This window comes from Stenella coeruleoalba (genome assembly GCF_951394435.1).
Source record: "Stenella coeruleoalba genome assembly, contig: scaffold_221, whole genome shotgun sequence".
Classification (NCBI taxonomy): Eukaryota; Metazoa; Chordata; class Mammalia; order Artiodactyla; family Delphinidae; genus Stenella; species Stenella coeruleoalba.
This window is the reverse complement of record NW_027646117.1, coordinates 493,235-515,692: the sequence shown is the minus strand read 5'-3', so window position 1 is coordinate 515,692 and position 22,458 is coordinate 493,235. Positions and strand designations below refer to the sequence as shown.

Sequence of the window (22,458 nt, the reverse complement as noted above, 5' to 3'; positions counted from 1 at the left end):
GTGCAACATTCCAGACGCTTTACTAATACTCTCCGCACTTGGAGAGTCCGTGCCTTTAACCTCCTGTTTGGCCCAGTTTGCAATTTCTGCGGAAGATGAACAGAAATAGCGAGAACCAATGAGAGACTAGCTGGAGGTGTCTGGACGGGCAAATTTAACTCTCATTTCCCACCAGGAAGAGGAAATAACCAAAGGCTCAGCGTGCCGTGCCGGAACCAGATTAGGGCCTGAAGCCATCCTGCGGTGTTGCGGCCAGGTCACAGGAAAGCGAGTTGAAGAAAGGAGCTCAGGGGCACTGTAATTCACAAACCTGCAGAGTTATAAATGACAGCTATCGTCCAAAAATAGACTGAAGTAAGGCTGCCAAGAGGACTTGAAAGTGGGGCAGAATTGCAGGAAACCGATTTCAGGAGTTAGACTGGAATTGCATTGAAAGCATAGGAAAAGAGGCAGAACGTCCACAATGATGCACTTGGCCAAAAAGGGCGTATGCGTTTTTTCCTGAATATATTCAGGAAAAAACGCATACGCTCTTTTTGGCCAACCAAGCAAGCTTGCAAAGGAAATCTGCACTACAATGAAGTCTCACTTCCCCCCGGTCAAAAGGGCCATCTGAAAAAAGTGTAAAATCCAGAAAGGCAGGACAGGCCATGGAGAACTGGGAGCCTTGTTATGCTGATGGGCGGGATGTAAATTGCCAACAACCACTCCGGAGAAGTGTATGGTGTTTCCTGAAACATCTAAAAAACAAAGCAACAGAACCTAGGGCACTTCCACTTATGGTCCTATAGCTTAGGGAAATTAAAATCAAAAAGACACAGCCACCCCAAAGTTTGGAACGGCTCTGTTTACAAGAACCTCGTTTACAGTACAAGTTCAACATCGCAGAAAGTGAAAAATGGATAAAGAAGTTGTGGTATTTACTTACAAAGCAATATCACTCAGCAATGAAATCTGTGTCATCAGGCCCTTAACAGCACAATGAGTGGATTCAGGTATGATGATTCTAACTGAAATAAGTCACACAGAAAAAGAAACATCATAAGATATCAGTAATACATGGAATGGAAACTTGGCTACACAGGAACTGAATTACAGAACAGAACAGGGTCTCAAATTTAGAAAACCAACTTATTCTTGCTTAAGGGTAAAGGTGAGTTGGGGTGCAGCATAAAACCAGAGACTGAAATGAGCACAGATAAAGTTCCTTAAGCCAAATATGGAATAGACAAGAGCTACTCCTTGCTCAACGAAATGGACTCAACACCGCATATTAAACGCCTAAGAATGTACCTGACTAGTAAGTATCTTAAAACCTATGGATTGCTATGTCTCCGAAAGAGAATCAAGCATGTGTACAGGGGCATAAACGCAGCAGTGATAGGATTGGAGAGGTTCGGTGAGCAAATGAAGACCCTTTGAAGTCATATTGCATGGTACCCATTCCACGGGTTTCAACTACCCAGGTTTAAGGTATTCTTCCTTCAGCTAAAACATGCATGTGGAACCTAGAGTATGATCAACCATGTGATCGGGAGACGTGTTCAAATATGTCTCAGTTTTCCTCCCCTGGTACTCGGGTGCAACATTCCAGACGCTTTACTAACACTCTCCCCACTTGGAGAGTCAGTCCCTTTAACCTCCTGTTTGGCCCAGTTTGCAATTTCTGCGGAAGATGAACAGGAATAACGAAAACCAATGAGAGGCTAGCTGGAGGTGTCTGGACGGGCAAATTTAACTCTCATTTCCCACCAGGAAGAGGAATTAACCAAAGGCTCAGCATGCCGTGCCGGAACCAGATTAGGGCCTGAAGCCATCCTGCGGTGTTGCGGCCAGGTCACAAGAAAGCGAGTTGAAGAAAGGAGCTCAGGGGCACTGTAATTCACAAACCTGCAGAGTTATAAATGACAGCTATCGTCCAAAAATAGACTGAAGTAAGGCTGCCAAGAGGACTTGAAAGCGGGGCAGAATTGCAGGAAACCGATTTCAGGAGGTAGACTGGAATTGCATTGAAAGCATAGGAAAAGAGGCAGAACGTCCACAATGATGCACTTGGCCAAAAAGGGCATATGCGTTTTTTCCTGAATATATTCAGGAAAAAACGCATACGCCCTTTTTGGCCAACCAAGCAAGCTTGCAAAGGAAATCTGCACTACAATGAAGTCTCACTTCCCCCCGGTCAAAAGGGCCATCTGAAAAAAGTGTAAAATCCAGAAAGGCAGGACAGGCCATGGAGAACTGGGAGCCTTGTTATGCTGATGGGCGGGATGTAAATTGCCAACAACCACTCGGGAGAAGTGTATGGTGTTTCCTGAAACATCTAAAAAACAAAGCAACAGAGCCTAGGGCACTTCCACTTATGGTCCTATAGCTTAGGGAATTTAAAATCAAAAAGACACAGCCACCCCAAAGTTTGGAACGGCTCTGTTTACAAGAACCTCGTTTACAGTACAAGTTCAACATCGCAGAAAGTGAAAAATGGATAAAAAAAGTTGTGGTATTTACTTACAAAGCAATATCACTCAGCAATGAAATCTGTGTCATCAGGCCATTAGCAGCACAATGAGTGGATTCAGGTATGATGATTCTAACTGAAATAAGTCACACAGAAAAAGAAACATCATAAGATATCAGTAATACACGGAATGTAAACTTGGCTACACAGGAACTGAATTACAGAACAGAACAGGGTCTCAAATTAAGAAAACCAACTTATGCTTGCTTAAGGGAAACGGTGAGTTGGGGTGCTGCATAAAACCAGAGATTGAAATGAGCACAGATAAAGTTCCTTAAGTCAAATATGGAATAGACAAGAGCTACTCCTTGCTCAACGAAATGGACTCAACACCGCATATTAAACGCCTAAGAATGTACCTGACTAGTAAGTATCGTAAAACCTATGGATTGCTATGTCTCCAAAAGAGAATCAAGCATGTGTACAGGGGCATAAACGCAGCAGTGATAGGATTGGAGAGGTTCGGTGAGCAAATGAAGACCCTTTGAAGTCATATTGCATGGTACCCATTCCACGGGTCTCAACTCTCCAGGTTTAAGGTATTCTTCCTTCAGCTAAAACATGCATGTGGAACCCAAGTATGATCAACCATGTGAACGGGAGACGTGTTCAAATATGTCTCAGTTTTCCTCCCCTGGTACTCGGGTGCAACATTCCAGACGCTTTACTAACACTCTCCCCACTTGGAGAGTCAGCGCCTTTAACCTCCTGTTTGGCCCAGTTTGCAATTTCTGTGGAAGATGAACAGGAATAGCGAGAACAAATGAGAGGCTAGCTGGAGGTGTCTGGACGGGCAAATTTAACTCTCATTTCCCACCAGGAAGAGGAAATAACCAAAGGCTCAGCGTGCCGTACCGGAACCAGATTAGGGCCTGAAGCCATCCTGCGGTGTTGCGGCCAGGTCACAAGAAAGCGAGTTGAAGAAAGGAGCTCAGGGGCACTGTAATTCACAAACCTGCAGAGTTATAAATGACAGCTATCGTCCAAAAATAGACTGAAGTAAGGCTGCCAAGAGGACTTGAAAGCGGGGCAGAATTGCAGGAAACCGATTTCAGGAGGTAGACTGGAATTGCATTGAAAGCATAGGAAAAGAGGCAGAACGTCCACAATGATGCACTTGGCCAAAAAGGGCATATGCGTTTTTTCCTGAATATATTCAGGAAAAAACGCATACGCCCTTTTTGGCCAACCAAGCAAGCTTGCAAAGGAAATCTGCACTACAATGAAGTCTCACTTCCCCCCGGTCAAAAGGGCCATCTGAAAAAAGTGTAAAATCCAGAAAGGCAGGACAGGCCATGGAGAACTGGGAGCCTTGTTATGCTGATGGGCGGGATGTAAATTGCCAACAGACACTCGGGAGAAGTGTATGGTGTTTCCTGAAACATCTAAAAAACAAAGCAACAGAACCTAGGGCACTTCCACTTATGGTCCTATAGCTTAGGGAAATTAAAATCAAAAAGACACAGCCACCCCAAAGTTTGGGACGCCTCTGTTTACAAGAACCTCGTTTACAGTACAAGTTCAACATCGCAGAAAGTGAAAAATGGATAAAGAAGTTGTGGTATTTACTTACAAAGCAATATCACTCAGCAATGAAATCTGTGTCATCAGGCCCTTAGCAGCACAATGAGTGGATTCAGGTATGATGATTCTAACTGAAGTAAGTCACACAGAAAAAGAAACATCATAAGATATCAGTAATACACAGAATGTAAACTTGGCTACACAGGAACTGAATTACAGAACAGAACAGGGTCTCAAATTTAGAAAACCAACTATGCTTGCTTAAGGGTAAAGGTGAGTTGGGGTGCTGCATAAAACCAGAGATTGAAATGAGCACAGATAAAGTTCCTTAAGTCAAATATGGAATAGACAAGAGCTACTCCTTGCTCAACGAAATGGACTCAACACCGCATATTAAACGCCTAAGAATGTGCCTGACTAGTAAGTATCTTAAAACCTATGGATTGCTATGTCTCCGAAAGAGAATCAAGCATGTGTACAGGGGCATAAACGCAGCAGTGATAGGATTGGAGAGGTTCGGTGAGCAAATGAAGACCCTTTGAAGTCATATTGCATGGTACCCATTACACGGGTCTTAACTCTCCAGGTTTAAGGTATTCTTCCTTCAGCTAAAACATGCATGTGGAACCCAAGTATGATCAACCATGTGAACGGGAGACGTGTTCAAATATGTCTCAGTTTTCCTCCCCTGGTACTCGGGTGCAACATTCCAGACGCTTTACTAACACTCTCCCCACTTGGAGAGTCAGCGCCTTTAACATCCTGTTTGGCCCAGTTTGCAATTTCTGCGGAAGATGAACAGGAATAGCGAGAACCAATGAGAGACTAGCTGGAGGTGTCTGGACGGGCAAATTTAACTCTCATTTCCCACCAGGAAGAGGAAATAACCAAAGGCTCAGCGTGCCGTGCCGGAACCAGATTAGGGCCTGAAGCCATCCTGCGGTGTTGCGGCCAGGTCACAAGAAAGCAAGTTGAAGAAAGGAGCTCAGGGGCACTGTAATTCTCAAACCTGCAGAGTTATAAATGACAGCTATCGTCCAAAAATAGACTGAAGTAAGGCTGCCAAGAGGACTTGAAAGCGGGGCAGAATTGCAAGAAATCGATTTCAAGAGGTAGACTGGAATTGCATTGAAAGCATAGGAAAAGAGGCAGAACGTCCACAATGATGCACTTGGCCAAAAAGGGCGTATGCGTTTTTTCCTGAATATATTCAGGAAAAAACGCATACGCCCTTTTTGGCCAACCAAGCAAGCTTGCAAAGGAAATCTGCACTACAATGAAGTCTCACTTCCCCCCGGTCAAAAGGGCCATCTGAAAAAAGTGTAAAATCCAGAAAGGCAGGACAGGCCATGGAGAACTGGGAGCCTTGTTATGCTGATGGGCGGGATGTAAATTGCCAACAGACACTCGGGAGAAGTGTATGGTGTTTCCTGAAACATCTAAAAAACAAAGCAACAGAGCCTAGGGCACTGCCACTTATGGTCTTATAGCTTAGGGAAATTAAAATCAAAAAGACACAGCCACCCCAAAGTTTGGGATGCCTCTGTTTACAAGAACCTCGTTTACAGTACAAGTTCAACATCGCAGAAAGTGAAAAATGGATAAAGAAGTTGTGGTATTTACTTACAAAGCAATATCACTCAGCAATGAAATCTATGTCATCAGGCCCTTAGCATCACAATGAGTGGATTCAGGTATGATGATTCTAACTGAAATAAGTCACACAGAAAAAGAAACATCATAAGATATCAGTAATACACGGAATGTAAACTTGGCTACACAGGAACTGAATTACAGAACAGAACAGGGTCTCAAATTTAGAAAACCAACTTATGCTTGCTTAAGGGTAAAGGTGAGTTGGGGTGCTGCATAAAACCAGAGATTGAAATGAGCACAGATAAAGTTCCTTAAGTCAAATATGGAATAGACAAGAGCTACTCCTTGCTCAACGAAATGGACTCAACACCGCATATTAAATGCCTAAGAATGTACCTGACTAGTAAGTATCTTAAAACCTATGGATTGCTATGTCTCCAAAAGAGAATCAAGCATGTGTACAGGGGCATAAACGCAGCAGTGATAGGATTGGAGAGGTTCGGTGAGCAAATGAAGACCCTTTGAAGTCATATTGCATGGTACCCATTCCACGGGTCTCAACTCTCCAGGTTTAAGGTATTCTTCCTTCAGCTAAAACATGCATGTGGAACCCAAGTATGATCAACCATGTGAACGGGAGACGTGTTCAAGTATGTCTCAGTTTTCCTCCCCTGGTACTCGGGTGCAACATTCCAGACGCTTTACTAACACTCTCCCCACTTGGAGAGTCAGTCCCTTTAACCTCCTGTTTGGCCCAGTTTGCAATTTCTGCGGAAGATGAACAGGAATAGCGAGAACCAATGAGAGGCTAGCTGGAGGTGTCTGGACGGGCAAATTTAACTCTCATTTCCCACCAGGAAGAGGAATTAAGCAAAGGCTCAGCATGCCGGGCCGGATCCAGATTAGGGCCTGAAGCCATCCTGCGGTGTTGCGGCCAGGTCACAAGAAAGCGAGTTGAAGAAAGGAGCTCAGGGGCACTGTAATTCACAAACCTGCAGAGTTATAAATGACAGCTATCGTCCAAAAATAGACTGAAGTAAGGCTGCCAAGAGGACTTGAAAGCGGGGCAGAATTGCAGGAAACCGATTTCAGGAGGTAGACTGGAATTGCATTGAAAGCATAGGAAAAGAGGCAGAACGTCCACAATGATGCACTTGGCCAAAAAGGGCGTATGCGTTTTTTCCTGAATATATTCAGGAAAAAACGCATACGCCCTTTTTGGCCAACCAAGCAAGCTTGCAAAGGAAATCTGCACTACAATGAAGTCTCACTTCCCCCCGGTCAAAAGGGCCATCTGAAAAAAGTGTAAAATCCAGAAAGGCAGGACAGGCCATGGAGAACTGGGAGCCTTGTTATGCTGATGGGCGGGATGTAAATTGCCAACAACCACTCGGGAGAAGTGTATGGTGTTTCCTGAAACATCTAAAAAACAAAGCAACAGAACCTAGGGCACTGCCACTTATGGTCCTATAGCTTAGGGAAATTAAAATCAAAAAGACACAGCCACCCCAAAGTTTGGAACGGCTCTGTTTACAAGAACCTCGTTTACAGTACAAGTTCAACATCGCAGAAAGTGAAAAATGGATAAAGAAGTTGTGGTATTTACTTACAAAGCAATATCACTCAGCAATGAAATCTGTGTCATCAGGCCCTTAGCAGCACAATGAGTGGATTCAGGTATGATGATTCTAACTGAAATAAGTCACACAGAAAAAGAAACATCATAAGATATCAGTAATACACGGAATGTAAACTTGGCTACACAGGAACTGAATTACAGAACAGAACAGGGTCTCAAATTTAGAAAACCAACTTATGCTTGCTTAAGGGGAAAGGTGAGTTGGGGTGCTGTATAAAACCAGAGATTGAAATGAGCACAGATAAAGTTCCTTAAGTCAAATATGGAATAGACAAGAGCTACTCCTTGCTCAACGAAATGGACTCAACACCGCATATTAAACGCCTAAGAATGTGCCTGACTAGTAAGTATCTTAAAACCTATGGATTGCTATGTCTCCGAAAGAGAATCAAGCATGTGTACAGGGGCATAAACGCAGCAGTGATAGGATTGGAGAGGTTCGGTGAGCAAATGAAGACCCTTTGAAGTCATATTGCATGGTACCCATTACACGGGTCTCAACTCTCCAGGTTTAAGGTATTCTTCCTTCAGCTAAAACATGCATGTGGAACCCAAGTATGATCAACCATGTGAACGGGAGACGTGTTCAAATATGTCTCAGTTTTCCTCCCCTGGTACTCGGGTGCAACATTCCAGACGCTTTACTAACACTCTCCCCACTTGGAGAGTCAGCGCCTTTAACATCCTGTTTGGCCCAGTTTGCAATTTCTGCGGAAGATGAACAGGAATAGCGAGAACCAATGAGAGACTAGCTGGAGGTGTCTGGACGGGCAAATTTAACTCTCATTTCCCACCAGGAAGAGGAAATAACCAAAGGCTCAGCGTGCCGTGCCGGAACCAGATTAGGGCCTGAAGCCATCCTGCGGTGTTGCGGCCAGGTCACAAGAAAGCAAGTTGAAGAAAGGAGCTCAGGGGCACTGTAATTCTCAAACCTGCAGAGTTATAAATGACAGCTATCGTCCAAAAATAGACTGAAGTAAGGCTGCCAAGAGGACTTGAAAGCGGGGCAGAATTGCAAGAAATCGATTTCAAGAGGTAGACTGGAATTGCATTGAAAGCATAGGAAAAGAGGCAGAACGTCCACAATGATGCACTTGGCCAAAAAGGGCGTATGTGTTTTTTCCTGAATATATTCAGGAAAAAACGCATACGCACTTTTTGGCCAACCAAGCAAGCTTGCAAAGGAAATCTGCACTACAATGAAGTCTCACTTCCCCCCGGTCAAAAGGGCCATCTGAAAAAAGTGTAAAATCCAGAAAGGCAGGACAGGCCATGGAGAACTGGGAGCCTTGTTATGCTGATGGGCGGGATGTAAATTGCCAACAGACACTCGGGAGAAGTGTATGGTGTTTCCTGAAACATCTAAAAAACAAAGCAACAGAGCCTAGGGCACTGCCACTTATGGTCTTATAGCTTAGGGAAATTAAAATCAAAAAGACACAGCCACCCCAAAGTTTGGGATGCCTCTGTTTACAAGAACCTCGTTTACAGTACAAGTTCAACATCGCAGAAAGTGAAAAATGGATAAAGAAGTTGTGGTATTTACTTACAAAGCAATATCACTCAGCAATGAAATCTATGTCATCAGGCCCTTAGCATCACAATGAGTGGATTCAGGTATGATGATTCTAACTGAAATAAGTCACACAGAAAAAGAAACATCATAAGATATCAGTAATACACGGAATGTAAACTTGGCTACACAGGAACTGAATTACAGAACAGAACAGGGTCTCAAATTTAGAAAACCAACTTATGCTTGCTTAAGGGTAAAGGTGAGTTGGGGTGCTGCATAAAACCAGAGATTGAAATGAGCACAGATAAAGTTCCTTAAGTCAAATATGGAATAGACAAGAGCTACTCCTTGCTCAACGAAATGGACTCAACACCGCATATTAAATGCCTAAGAATGTACCTGACTAGTAAGTATCTTAAAACCTATGGATTGCTATGTCTCCAAAAGAGAATCAAGCATGTGTACAGGGGCATAAACGCAGCAGTGATAGGATTGGAGAGGTTCGGTGAGCAAATGAAGACCCTTTGAAGTCATATTGCATGGTACCCATTCCACGGGTCTCAACTCTCCAGGTTTAAGGTATTCTTCCTTCAGCTAAAACATGCATGTGGAACCCAAGTATGATCAACCATGTGAACGGGAGACGTGTTCAAATATGTCTCAGTTTTCCTCCCCTGGTACTCGGGTGCAACATTCCAGACGCTTAACTAACACTCTCCCCACTTGGAGAGTCAGTCCCTTTAACCTCCTGTTTGGCCCAGTTTGCAATTTCTGCGGAAGATGAACAGGAATAGCGAGAACCAATGAGAGGCTAGCTGGAGGTGTCTGGACGGGCAAATTTAACTCTCATTTCCCACCAGGAAGAGGAATTAAGCAAAGGCTCAGCATGCCGGGCCGGATCCAGATTAGGGCCTGAAGCCATCCTGCGGTGTTGCGGCCAGGTCACAAGAAAGCGAGTTGAAGAAAGGAGCTCAGGGGCACTGTAATTCACAAACCTGCAGAGTTATAAATGACAGCTATCGTCCAAAAATAGACTGAAGTAAGGCTGCCAAGAGGACTTGAAAGCGGGGCAGAATTGCAGGAAACCGATTTCAGGAGGTAGACTGGAATTGCATTGAAAGCATAGGAAAAGAGGCAGAACGTCCACAATGATGCACTTGGCCAAAAAGGGCGTATGCGTTTTTTCCTGAATATATTCAGGAAAAAACGCATACGCCCTTTTTGGCCAACCAAGCAAGCTTGCAAAGGAAATCTGCACTACAATGAAGTCTCACTTCCCCCCGGTCAAAAGGGCCATCTGAAAAAAGTGTAAAATCCAGAAAGGCAGGACAGGCCATGGAGAACTGGGAGCCTTGTTATGCTGATGGGCGGGATGTAAATTGCCAACAACCACTCGGGAGAAGTGTATGGTGTTTCCTGAAACATCTAAAAAACAAAGCAACAGAACCTAGGGCACTGCCACTTATGGTCCTATAGCTTAGGGAAATTAAAATCAAAAAGACACAGCCACCCCAAAGTTTGGAACGGCTCTGTTTACAAGAACCTCGTTTACAGTACAAGTTCAACATCGCAGAAAGTGAAAAATGGATAAAGAAGTTGTGGTATTTACTTACAAAGCAATATCACTCAGCAATGAAATCTGTGTCATCAGGCCCTTAGCAGCACAATGAGTGGATTCAGGTATGATGATTCTAACTGAAATAAGTCACACAGAAAAAGAAACATCATAAGATATCAGTAATACACGGAATGTAAACTTGGCTACACAGGAACTGAATTACAGAACAGAACAGGGTCTCAAATTTAGAAAACCAACTTATGCTTGCTTAAGGGGAAAGGTGAGTTGGGGTGCTGTATAAAACCAGAGATTGAAATGAGCACAGATAAAGTTCCTTAAGTCAAATATGGAATAGACAAGAGCTACTCCTTGCTCAACGAAATGGACTCAACACCGCATATTAAACGCCTAAGAATGTACCTGACTAGTAAGTATCGTAAAACCTATGGATTGCTATGTCTCTGAAAGAGAATCAAGCATGTGTACAGGGGCATAAACGCAGCAGTGATAGGATTGGAGAGGTTCGGTGAGCAAATGAAGACCCTTTGAAGTCATATTGCATGGTACCCATTACACGGGTCTCAACTCTCCAGGTTTAAGGTATTCTTCCTTCAGCTAAAACATGCATGTGGAACCCAAGTATGATCAACCATGTGAACGGGAGACGTGTTCAAATATGTCTCAGTTTTCCTCCCCTGGTACTCGGGTGCAACATTCCAGACGCTTTACTAACACTCTCCTCAATTGGAGAGTCAGCGCCTTTAACCTACTGTTTGGCCCAGTTTGCAATTTCTGCGGAAGATGAACAGGAATAAAAAACGCATACGCCCTTTTTGGCCAACCAAGCAAGCTTGCAAAGGAAATCTGCACTACAATGAAGTTTCACTTCCCCCCGGTCAAAAGGGCCATCTGAAAAAAGTGTAAAATCCAGAAAGGCAGGACAGGCCATGGAGAACTGGGAGCCTTGTTATGCTGATGGGCGGGATGTAAATTGCCAACAACCACTTGGGAGAAGTGTATGGTGTTTCCTGAAACATCTAAAAAACAAAGCAACAGAACCTAGGGCACTTCCACTTATGGTCCTATAGCTTAGGGAAATTAAAATCAAAAAGACACAGCCACCCCAAAGTTTGGAACGGCTCTGTTTACAAGAACCTCGTTTACAGTACAAGTTCAACATCGCAGAAAGTGAAAAATGGATAAAGAAGTTGTGGTATTCACTTACAAAGCAATATCACTCAGCAATGAAATCTGTGTCATCAGGCCCTTAGCAGCACAATGAGTGGATTCAGGTATGATGATTCTAACTGAAATAAGTCACACAGAAAAAGAAACATCATAAGATATCAGTAATACACGGAATGTAAACTTGGCTACACAGGAACTGAATTACAGAACAGAACAGGGTCTCAAATTTAGAAAACCAACTTATGCTTGCTTAAGGGGAAAGGTGAGTTGGGGTGCTGCATAAAACCAGAGATTGAAATGAGCACAGATAAAGTTCCTTAAGTCAAATATGGAATAGACAAGAGCTACTCCTTGCTCAACGAAATGGACTCAACACCGCATATTAAACATCTAAGAATGTACCTGACTAGTAAGTATCTTAAAACCTATGGATTGCTATGTCTCCGAAAGAGAATCAAGCATGTGTACAGGGGCATAAACGCAGCAGTGATAGGATTGGAGAGGTTCGGTGAGCAAATGAAGACCCTTTGAAGTCATATTGCATGGTACCCATTACACGGGTCTCAACTCTCCAGGTTTAAGGTATTCTTCCTTCAGCTAAAACATGCATGTGGAACCCAAGTATGATCAACCATGTGAACGGGAGACGTGTTCAAATATGTCTCAGTTTTCCTCCCCTGGTACTCGGGTGCAACATTCCAGACGCTTTACTAACACTCTCCCCACTTGGAGAGTCAGCGCCTTTAACCTCCTGTTTGGCCCAGTTTGCAATTTCTGCGGAAGATGAACAGAAATAGCGAGAACCAATGAGAGACTAGCTGGAGGTGTCTGGACGGGCAAATTTAACTCTCATTTCCCACCAGGAAGAGGAAATAACCAAAGGCTCAGCGTGCCGTGCCGGAACCAGATTAGGGCCTGAAGCCATCCTGCGGTGTTGCGGCCAGGTCACAAGAAAGCGAGTTGAAGAAAGGAGCTCAGGGGCACTGTAATTCACAAACCTGCAGAGTTATAAATGACAGCTATCGTCCAAAAATAGACTGAAGTAAGGCTGCCAAGAGGACTTGAAAGCGGGGCAGAATTGCAGGAAACCGATTTCAGGAGGTAGACTGGAATTGCATTGAAAGCATAGGAAAAGAGGCAGAACGTCCACAATGATGCACTTGGCCAAAAAGGGCGTATGCGTTTTTTCCTGAATATATTCAGGAAAAAACGCATACGCCCTTTTTGGCCAACAAAGCAAGCTTGCAAAGGAAATCTGCACTACAATGAAGTCTCACTTCCCCCCGGTCAAAAGGGCCATCTGAAAAAAGTGTAAAATCCAGAAAGGCAGGACAGGCCATGGAGAACTGGGAGCCTTGTTATGCTGATGGGCGGGATGTAAATTGCCAACAACCACTCGGGAGAAGTGTATGGTGTTTCCTGAAACATCTAAAAAACAAAGCAACAGAACCTAGGGCACTGCCACTTATGGTCCTATAGCTTAGGGAAATTAAAATCAAAAAGACACAGCCACCCCAAAGTTTGGAACGGCTCTGTTTACAAGAACCTCGTTTACAGTACAAGTTCAACATCGCAGAAAGTGAAAAATGGATAAAGAAGTTGTGGTATTTACTTACAAAGCAATATCACTCAGCAATGAAATCTGTGTCATCAGGCCCTTAGCAGCACAATGAGAGGATTCAGGTATGATGATTCTAACTGAAGTAAGTCACACAGAAAAAGAAACATCATAAGATATCAGTAATACACGGAATGTAAACTTGGCTACACAGGAATTGAATTACAGAACAGAACAGGGTCTCAAATTTAGAAAACCAACTTATTCTTACTTAAGGGTAAAGGTGAGTTGGGGTGCTGCATAAAACCAGAGATTGAAATGAGCACAGATAAAGTTCCTTAAGCCAAATATGGAATAGACAAGAGCTACTCCTTGCTCAACGAAATGGACTCAACACCCCATATTAAACGCGTAAGAATGTACCTGACTAGTAAGTATCTTAAAACCTATGGATTGCTATGTCTCCAAAAGAGAATCAAGCATGTGTACAGGGGCATAAACGCAGCAGTGATAGGATTGGAGAGGTTCGGTGAGCAAATGAAGACCCTTTGAAGTCATATTGCATGGTACCCATTACACGGTTTTCAACTACTCAGGTTTAAGGTATTCTTCCTTCAGCTAAAACATGCATGTGGAACCTAGAGTATGATCAACCATGTGATCGGGAGACGTGTTCAAATATGTCTCAGTTTTCATCCCCTGGTACTCGGGTGCAACATTCCAGACGCTTTACTAACACTCTCCCCACTTGGAGAGTCAGTCCCTTTAACCTCCTGTTTGGCCCAGTTTGCAATTTCTGCGGAAGATGAACAGGAATAGCGAGAACCAATGAGAGGCTAGCTGGAGGTGTCTGGTCGGGCAAATTTAACTCTCATTTCCCACCAGGAAGAGGAATTAACCAAAGGCTCAGCATGCCGGGCCGGAAACAGTTTAGGGCCTGAAGCCATCCTGCGGTGTTGCGGCCAGGTCACAAGAAAGCGAGTTGAAGAAAGGAGCTCAGGGGCACTGTAATTCACAAACCTGCAGAGTTATAAATGACAGCTATCGTCCAAAAATAGACTGAAGTAAGGCTGCCAAGAGGACTTGAAAGCGGGGCAGAATTGCAGGAAACCGATTTCAGGAGGTAGACTGGAATTGCATTGAAAGCATAGGAAAAGAGGCAGAACGTCCACAATGATGCACTTGGCCAAAAAGGGCGTATGCGTTTTTTCCTGAATATATTCAGGAAAAAACGCATACGCCCTTTTTGGCCAACCAAGCAAGCTTGCAAAGGAAATCTACACCACAATGAAGTCTCACTTCCCCCCGGTCAAAAGGGCCATCTGAAAAAAGTGTAAAATCCAGAAAGGCAGGACAGGCCATGGAGAACTGGGAGCCTTGTTATGCTGATGGGCGGGATGTAAATTGCCAACAGACACTCGGGAGAAGTGTATGGTGTTTCCTGAAACATCTAAAAAACAAAGCAACAGAACCTAGGGCACTTCCACTTATGGTCCTATAGCTTAGGGAAATTAAAATCAAAAAGACACAGCCACCCCAAAGTTTGGAACGGCTCTGTTTACAAGAACCTCGTTTACAGTACAAGTTCAACATCGCAGAAAGTGAAAAATGGATAAAGAAGTTGTGGTATTTACTTACAAAGCAATATCACTCAGCAATGAAATCTGTGTCATCAGGCCCTTAGCAGCACAATGAGTGGATTCAGGTATGATGATTCTAACTGAAGTAAGTCACACACAAAAAGAAACATCGTAAGATATCAGTAATACACGGAATGGAAACTTGGCTACAGAGGAACTGAATTACAGAACAGAACAGGGTCTCAAATTTAGAAAACCAACTTATGCTTGCTTAAGGGTAAAGGTGAGTTGGGGTGCTGCATAAAACCAGAGATTGAAATGAGCACAGATAAAGTTCCTTAAGCCAAATATGGAATAGACAAGAGCTACTCCTTGCTCAACGAAATGGACTCAACACCGCATATTAAACGCCTAAGAATGTACCTGACTAGTAAGTATCTTAAAACCTATGGATTGCTATGTCTCCGAAAGAGAATCAAGCATGTGTACAGGGGCATAAACGCAGCAGTGATAGGATTGGAGAGGTTCGGTGAGCAAATGAAGACCCTTTGAAGTCATATTGCATGGTACCCATTCCACGGGTTTCAACTACCCAGGTTTAAGGTATTCTTCCTTCAGCTAAAACATGCATGTGGAACCTAGAGTATAATCAACCATGTGATCGGGAGACGTGTTCAAATATGTCTCAGTTTTCCTCCCCTGGTACTCGGGTGCAACATTCCAGACGCTTTACTAACACTCTCCCCACTTGGAGAGTCAGTCCCTTTAACCTCCTGTTTGGCCCAGTTTGCAATTTCTGCGGAAGATGAACAGGAATAGTGAGAACCAATGAGAGGCTAGCTGGAGGTGTCTGGACGGGCAAATTTTACTCTCATTTCCCACCAGGAAGAGGAAATAACCAAAGGCTCAGCGTGCCGTACCGGAACCAGATTAGGGCCTGAAGTCATCCTGCGGTGTTGCGGCCAGCTCAAAAGAAAGCGAGTTGAAGAAAGGAGCTCAGGGGCACTGTAATTCACAAACCTGCAGAGTTATAAATGACAGGTATCGTCCATAAATAGACTGAAGTAAGGCTGCCAAGAGGACTTGAAATCGGGGCAGAATTGCAGGAAACCGATTTCAGGAGGTAGACTGGAATTGCATTGAAAGCATAGGAAAAGAGGCAGAACGTCCACAATGATGCACTTGGCCAAAAAGGGCGTATGCGTTTTTTCCTGAATATATTCAGGAAAAAACGCATACGCCCTTTTTGGCCAACCAAGCAAGCTTGCAAAGGAAATCTGCACTACAATGAAGTCTCACTTCCCCCCGGTCAAAAGGGCCATCTGAAAAAAGTGTAAAATCCAGAAAGGCAGGACAGGCCATGGAGAACAGGGAGCCTTGTTATGCTGATGGGCGGGATGTAAATTGCCAACAACCACTCGGGAGAAGTGTATGGTGTTTCCTGAAACATCTAAAAAACAAAGCAACAGAACCTAGGGCACTTCCACTTATGGTCCTATAGCTTAGGGAAATTAAAATCAAAAAGACACAGCCACCCCAAAGTTTGGAACGGCTCTGTTTACAAGAACCTCGTTTACAGTACAAGTTCAACATCGCAGAAAGTGAAAAATGGATAAAGAAGTTGTGGTATTTACTTACAAAGCAATATCACTCAGCAATGAAATCTGTGTCATCAGGCCCTTAGCAGCACAATGAGTGGATTCAGGTATGATGATTCTAACTGAAGTAAGTCACACAGAAAAAGAAACATCATAAGATATCAGTAATACACGGAATGTAAACTTGGCTACACAGGAACTGAATTACAGAACAGAACAGGGTCTCAAATTTAGAAAACCAACTTATGCTTGCTTAAGGGGAAAGGTGAGTTGGGGTGCTGCATAAAACCAGAGATTGAAATGAGCACAGATAAAGTTCCTTAAGTCAAATATGGAATAGACAAGAGCTACTCCTTGCTCAACGAAATGGACTCAACACCGCATATTAAGCGCCTAAGAATGTACCTGACTAGTAAGTATCTTAAAACCTATGGATTGCTATGTCTCTGAAAGAGAATCAAGCATGTGTACAGGGGCATAAACGCAGCAGTGATAGGATTGGAGAGGTTCGGTGAGCAAATGAAGACCCTTTGAAGTCATATTGCATGGTACCCATTACACGGGTGTTAACTCTCCAGGTTTAAGGTATTCTTCCTTCAGCTAAAACATGCATGTGGAACCCAAGTATGATCAACCATGTGAACGGGAGACGTGTTCAAATATGTCTCAGTTTTCCTCCCCTGTTACTCGGGTGCAACATTCCAGACGCTTTACTAACACTCTCCCCACTTGGAGAGTCAGCGCCTTTAACCTCCTGTTTGGCCCAGTTTGCAATTTCTGCGGAAGATGAACAGGAATAGCGAGAACCAATGAGAGACTAGCTGGAGGTGTCTGGACGGGCAAATTTAACTCTCATTTCCCACCAGGAAGAGGAAATAACCAAAGGCTCAGCGTGCTGTGCCGGAACCAGATTAGGGCCTGAAGCCATCCTGCGGTGTTGCGGCCAGCTCAAAAGAAAGCAAGTTGAAGAAAGGAGCTCAGGGGCACTGTAATTGACAAACCTGCAGAGTTATAAATGACAGCTATCGTCCAAAAATAGACTGAAGTAAGGCTGCCAAGAGGACTTGAAAGCGGGGCAGAATTGCAGGAAACCGATTTCAGGAGGTAGACTGGAATTGCATTGAAAGCATAGGAAAAGAGGCAGAACGTCCACAATGATGCACTTGGCCAAAAAGGGCGTATGCGTTTTTTCCTGAATATATTCAGGAAAAAACGCATACGCCCTTTTTGGCCAACCAAGCAAGCTTGCAAAGGAAATCTGCACTACAATGAAGTCTCACTTCCCCCCGGTCAAAAGGGCCATCTGAAAAAAGTGTAAAATCCAGAAAGGCAGGACAGGCCATGGAGAACTGGGAGCCTTGTTATGCTGATGGGCGGGATGTAAATTGCCAACAACCACTCGGGAGAAGTGTATGGTGTTTCCTGAAACATCTAAAAAACAAAGCAACAGAACCTAGGGCACTTCCACTTATGGTCCTATAGCTTAGGGAAATTAAAATCAAAAACACACAGCTACCCCAAAGTTTGGAACGGCTCTGTTTACAAGAACCTCGTTTACAGTACAAGTTCAACATCGCAGAAAGTGAAAAATGGATAAAGAAGTTGTGGTATTTACTTACAAAGCAATATCACTCAGCAATGAAATCTATGTCATCAGGCCCTTAGCAGCACAATGAGTGGATTCAGGTATGATGATTCTAACTGAAGTAAGTCACACAGAAAAAGAAACATCATAAGATATCAGTAATACACGGAATGTAAACTTGGCTACACAGGAACTGAATTACAGAACAGAACAGGGTCTCAAATTTAGAAAACCAACTTATGCTTGCTTAAGGGGAAAGGTGAGTTGGGGTGCTGCAAAAAACCAGAGATTGAAATGAGCACAGATAAAGTTCCTTAAGTCAAATATGGCATAGACAAGAGCTACTCCTTGCTCAACGAAATGGACTCAACACCGCATATTAAACGCCTAAGAATGTACCTGACTAGTAAGTATCTTAAAACCTATGGATTGCTATGTCTCCGAAAGAGAATCAAGCATGTGTACAGGGGCATAAACGCAGCAGTGATAGGATTGGAGAGGTTCGGTGAGCAAATGAAGACCCTTTGAAGTCATATTGCATGGTACCCATTACACGGGTCTTAACTCTCCAGGTTTAAGGTATTCTTCCTTCAGCTAAATCATGCATGTGGAACCCAAGTATGATCAACCATGTGAATGGGAGACGTGTTCAAATATGTCTCAGTTTTCCTCCCCTGGTACTCGGGTGCAACATTCCAGACGCTTTACTAACACTCTCCCCACTTGGAGAGTCAGCGCCTTTAACCTCCTGTTTGGCCCAGTTTGCAATTTCTGCGGAAGATGAACATGAATAGCGAGAACCAATGGGAGGCTAGCTGGAGGTGTCTGGACGGGCAAATTTAACTCTCATTTCCCACCAGGAAGAGGAAATAACCAAAGGCTCAGCGTGCCGTGCCGGAACCAGATTAGGGCCTGAAGCCATCCTGCAGTGTTGCGGCCAGGTCAAAAGAAAGCAAGTTGAAGAAAGGAGCTCTGGGGCACTGTAATTCACAAACCTGCAGAGTTATAAATGACAGCTATCGTCCAAAAATAGACTGAAGTAAGGCTGCCAAGAGGACTTGAAAGCGGGGCAGAATTGCAGGAAACCGATTTCAGGAGGTAGACTGGAATTGCATTGAAAGCATAGGAAAAGAGGCAGAACGTCCACAATGATGCACTTGGCCAAAAAGGGCGTATGCGTTTTTTCCTGAATATATTCAGGAAAAAACGCATACACCCTTTTTGGACAACCAAGCAAGCTTGCAAAGGAAATCTGCACTACAATGAAGTCTCACTTCCCCCCGGTCAAAAGGGCCATCTGAAAAAAGTGTAAAATCCAGAAAGGCAGGACAGGCCATGGAGAACTGGGAGCCTTGTTATGCTGATGGGCGGGATGTAAATTGCCAACAGACACTTGGGAGAAGTGTATGGTGTTTCCTGAAACATCTAAAAAACAAAGCAACAGAGCCTAGGGCACTTCCACTTATGGTCCTATAGCTTAGGGAAATTAAAATCAAAAAGACACAGCCACCCCAAAGTTTGGGACGCCTCCGTTTACAAGAACCTCGATTACCGTACAAGTTCAATATCACAGAAAGTGAAAAATGGATAAAGAACTTGTGGTACTTACGTACAATGCAGTATCACTCAGCAATGAAATCTATGTCATCAGTCCCGTAGCAGCATAATGAGTGGATTCAGGTACGATGATTCTAACTGAAATAAGTCACACAGAAAAAGAAACATCATAAGATATCAGTAATACACGGAATGGAAACTTGGCTACACAGGAACTGAATTACAGAACAGAACAGGGTCTCAAATTTAGAAAAACAACTTATGCTTGCTTAAGGGTAAAGGTGAGTTGGGGTGCTGCATAAAACCAGAGATTGAAATGAGCACAGATAAAGTTCCTTAAGCCAAATATGGAATAGACAAGAGCTACTCCTTGCTCAACGAAATGGACTCAACACCGCATATTAAACGCCTAAGAATGTACCTGACTTGTAAGTATCTTAAAACCTATGGATTGCTATGTCTCCGAAAGAGAATCAAGCATGTGTACAGGGGCATAAACGCAGCAGTGATAGGATTGGAGAGGTTCGGTGAGCAAATGAAGACCCTTTGAAGTCATATTGCATGGTACCCATTCCACGGGTTTCAACTACCCAGGTTTAAGGTATTCTTCCTTCAGCTAAAACATGCATGTGGAACCTAGAGTATGATCAACCATGTGATCGGGAGACGTGTTCAAATATGTCTCAGTTTTCCTCCCCTGGTACTCGCGTGCAACATTCCAGACGCTTTACTAACACTCTCCCCTCTTGGAGAGTCAGTCCCTTTAACCTCCTGTTTGGCCCAGTTTGCAATTTCTGCGGAAGATGAACAGGAATAGCGAGAACCAATGAGAGGCTAGCTGGAGGTGTCTGGACGGGCAAATTTAACTCTCATTTCCCACCAGGAAGAGGAATTAACCAAAGGCTCAGCATGCCGTGCCGGAACCAGATTAGGGCCTGAAGCCATCCTGCGGTGTTGCGGCCAGGTCACAAGAAAGCGAGTTGAAGAAAGGAGCTCAGGGGCACTGTAATTCACAAACCTGCAGAGTTATAAATGACAGCTATCGTCCAAAAATAGACTGAAGTAAGGCTGCCAAGAGGACTCGAAAGCGGGGCAGAATTGCAGGAAACCGATTTCAGGAGGTAGACTGGAATTGCATTGAAAGCATAGGAAAAGAGGCAGAACGTCCACAATGATGCACTTGGCCAAAAAGGGCGTATGCGTTTTTTCCTGAATATATTCAGGAAAAAACGCATACGCCCTTTTTGGCCAACCAAGCAAGCTTGCAAAGGAAATCTGCACTACAATGAAGTCTCACTTCCCCCCGGTCAAAAGGGCCATCTGAAAAAAGTGTAAAATCCAGAAAGGCAGGACAGGCCATGGAGAACTGGGAGCCTTGTTATGCTGATGGGCGGGATGTAAATTGCCAACAGACACTCGGGAGAAGTGTATGGTGTTTCCTGAAACATCTAAAAAACAAAGCAACAGAGCCTAGGGCACTTCCACTTATGGTCCTATAGCTTAGGGAAATTAAAATCAAAAAGACACAGCCACCCCAAAGTTTGGGACGCCTCTGTTTACAAGAACCTCGTTTACAGTACAAGTTCAACATCGCAGAAAGTGAAAAATGGATAAAGAAGTTGTGGTATTTACTTACAAAGCAATATCACTCAGCAATGAAATCTGTGTCATCAGGCCCTTAGCAGCACAATGAGTGGATTCAGGTATGATGATTCTAACTGAAGTAAGTCACACAGAAAAAGAAACATCATAAGATATCAGTAATACACGGAATGTAAACTTGGCTACACAGGAACTGAATTACAGAACAGAACAGGGTCTCAAATTTAGAAAACCAACTTATGCTTGCTTAAGGGTAAAGGTGAGTTGGGGTGCTGCATAAAACCAGAGATTGAAATGAGCACAGATAAAGTTCCTTAAGTCAAATATGGAATAGACAAGAGCTACTCCTTGCTCAACGAAATGGACTCAACACCGCATATTAAACGCCTAAGAATGTACCTGACTAGTAAGTATCGTAAAACCTATGGATTGCTATGTCTCCGAAAGAGAATCAAGCATGTGTACAGGGGCATAAACGCAGCAGTGATAGGATTGGAGAGGTTCGGTGAGCAAATGAAGACCCTTTGAAGTCATATTGCATGGTACCCATTACACGGGTCTTAACTCTCCAGGTTTAAGGTATTCTTCCTTCAGCAAAAACATGCATGTGGAACCCAAGTATGATCAACCATGTGAATGGGAGACGTGTTCAAATATGTCTCAGTTTTCCTCCCCTGGTACTCGGGTGCAACATTCCAGACGCTTTACTAACACTCTCCCCACTTGGAGAGTCAGCGCCTTTAACCTCCTGTTTGGCCCAGTTTGCAATTTCTGCGGAAGATGAACAGGAATAGCGAGAACCAATGAGAGACTAGCTGAAGGTGTCTGGACGGGCAAATTTAACGTTCATTTCCCACCAGGAAAAGGAAATAACCAAAGGCTCAGCGTGCCGTGCCGGAACCAGATTAGGGCCTGAAGCCATCCTGCGGTGTTGTGGCCAGGTCACAAGAAAGCGAGTTGAAGAAAGGAGCTCAGGGGCACTGTAATTCACAAACCTGCAGAGTTATAAATGACAGCTATCGTCCAAAAATAGACTGAAGTAAGGCTGCCAAGAGGACTTGAAAGCGGGGCAGAATTGCAGGAAACCGATTTCAGGAGGTAGACTGGAATTGCATTGAAAGCATAGGAAAAGAGGCAGAACGTCCACAATGATGCACTTGGCCAAAAAGGGCGTATGCGTTTTTTCCTGAATATATTCAGGAAAAAACGCATACGCCCTTTTTGGCCAACCAAGCGAGCTTGCAAAGGAAATCTGCACTACAATGAAGTCTCACTTCCCCCCAGTCAAAAGGGCCATCTGAAAAAAGTGTAAAAACCAGAAAGTCAGGACAGGCCATGGAGAACTGGGAGCCTTGTTATGCTGATGGGCGGGATGTAAATTGCCAACAGACACTCGGGAGAAGTGTATGGTGTTTCCTGAAACATCTAAAAAACAAAGCAAC

The 22,458-nt window shown here is 43.9% G+C and overlaps 1 long non-coding RNA gene across 1 annotated transcript in view; it reads right to left on the bottom strand.

The window, feature by feature from the left end:
• Positions 1–964: 964 nt before the first annotated feature.
• LOC307181323 overlaps positions 965–22,458 on the bottom strand; it is a 318,684-nt gene continuing 297,190 nt past the window's right edge. The window contains exon 5 of the long non-coding RNA XR_013826444.1: positions 965–1,006. This is a non-coding gene — a long non-coding RNA (uncharacterized lncRNA). The remainder of the gene's footprint in view (positions 1,007–22,458) is intronic.